Below are 2,500 nucleotides of genomic sequence, written 5' to 3'. Positions count from 1 at the left end.
AATTGAGACTGCTATAAAGAAAGGAAAAATAAATTAAGCTTCAGGAAAGTCAGAGGTAACAATAGAAATGATTAAAGCATTGGGTAATCTAGAGAAAGTGTGGGTGCACACGCTATATATATATATATATATATATATATATATATATATATATATATATATATATATATATATATATATATATATATATATATATATATATATATATATATATATATATATATATACATACTAGCTGACCAACTCAGCACTGCCCAGGAAAGCTCTGAATGACATCCGATAAACTCCCTCTCTCTCTCTCTCCCTTTCCTGTTAAGATAGTTGCTTCATTTACATTGCCCAGCATTTTTTACATTTATATTTCACCACTTCTCTCCCCCATTCTATTGGGGCTGAACTTGGAATTGAAGGGCATAAGGAGTGTCTCTGTTCATCTCAACAGCCTCAAAAAGTATGGATTAGACACTAATATCCATAATTTTTTACGTTATACTTTCCATCCTTTCTCATCACTGCTTCCTATTGGGGGGGGGGGTGTGAATTTGGACTTGGAGGGCATCAGGAGTGTCACTATTCATCTTGGCAACCTCAAAACTATTGTAGTTTTCGGTTATTTTTACATGTCATCACCTTCCCTCCACTCTTCCTATCGGGGCTGAACTTGGACTAGAATGCCTTCGAGAGTGTCACTATTCATTTCAGCAACCTCAAGAACTGTTGATTAGACACTAATATTAATCATTTTTTGTTAGTATTACATGTTACCCTTTCCACTCCCTTCTCACTCCCCTTCCTATCTGGGTTAAACTTGGACTTAAAGGGCAAAAGAAGTGTCTTTATTCTTCTCATCGACCTCAAAAACTATGGATTAGACACTAATATCTGTTGTTTTTTTTTATTTTTACATGTCATCCCCTTCACACACCTTTCCACCCCACTCCCTATACATACATACATACATATATATATATATATATATATATATATATATATATATATATATATATATATATATATATATATATATATATATATATATATATATATATGTATACATGCATGAATCTATTCTCTTATTGTGTAACAATAAATTTGGCTATAATTTTTATCATCACTGGAGATCACTTTCAATAGAAACATCTGTCTATCAATTACAAATTTGTGTGTGTGTGAGTGCGCGTGTATGTGCGTGTTTGAGTGCAGACACGAGTGTACTTGGATAAAGAATTTCGGGATTCCTGATCTCTCAACCATGGTTTTTCATTTACTCGAGAGCGTGTACAGAGAGGGGCTCTTGCCAATGTAGCAGCCCGTGAGATTTCGTGCAAAAAATCTGAAGTTTTTCATCAAACGTTCGACATCCCGTTCTAAAGTCTAGCAATAGTTAGAGACTGAAACTTCTTTTTAATAGAGCCCAAAAGGAAGGATTTTGGTGCTTGTAAATGATTTTAAAAAGTAAATTAAAACAACCAGACATCAATATTTTCCATGTTACCATAATCTTCCCACATTACAATTTCACTGTCTTTTATAATACATTATCAAAACGTACTAGGATATTCTGCATAAAATAAGATAGTATCTCTTGTATTGAATTTGTTTCTGATACTAGCTCTTGCTATCGTATTGCTGATCTATATCTCATGCATTCTTCACAGAGAGAGAGAAGAGAGAGAGAGAGAGAGAGAGAGAGAGAGAGAGAAGAGAGAGATTAGATTCCAAATTAAATTCTGAAGTTATTAGTTTATAAAATTACATTAATCTTCATCATCGCTACATTTGTCTTAATAAATTAAGAGATTCACCTAACAACTTAGACTTATTCGTCACAATAACAGGCGACAAGAGCATTCCTTTATTTTACTATTATACTTTCATCACCACAATCACCACCTTGAAATAAAATTTCGCATTCCATTATCATCTTTAAACAACCACCAAGTCATTCGCCTTTACCGTTCCGGGAATAATTCATTCCTGATTATGCTCGGTTCCTAATCACGAAATGGGATACTCGCGCCTCAGTGGAGAGAGACAAAGAGCTAGGTAGAGCATAAACAAAGTCTTTATGAAGTCGTAAAATACTAAAGTTATTTAGCTGCATTACCCCACAATTACAGAGGGTTGTTTATATATGCTGGTGTTATGTTGCGTCATCGCTATACAATGCGTTATTTAAAGAAGCAGAGTGCGTGTAAGCCAACCGCTCGTTTTGGCGGAGGTGTCTGTTTATGTTTTCAAATAAACCTGTTATCTTAATCCTCAGCCGCAAAGAATGAGTATACAGCGTATTGGGGCATTCAAGGAAGGAGAAGGTTGGGGGAAACATTCATTACAATTTGCTGCCTTTTATTATCGACGTTAGAACAAAGATTTAATAAATACTCTGAAGGAAGAGCGTTCTCCTTGATGCAATTTCTAAAGGACAAATGCGTTTGTGAAGTAAATAACTTCAGAGTAATGTTTTCTTTCCTTCTATAGAATTATAGTATTTTAGTAT

Source organism: Macrobrachium nipponense, chromosome 4, assembly GCF_015104395.2.
Source record: "Macrobrachium nipponense isolate FS-2020 chromosome 4, ASM1510439v2, whole genome shotgun sequence".
Taxonomy (NCBI): domain Eukaryota; kingdom Metazoa; phylum Arthropoda; class Malacostraca; order Decapoda; family Palaemonidae; genus Macrobrachium; species Macrobrachium nipponense.
The sequence above is the reverse complement of the archived record's forward strand: the minus strand, read 5'-3'. Positions refer to the sequence as shown.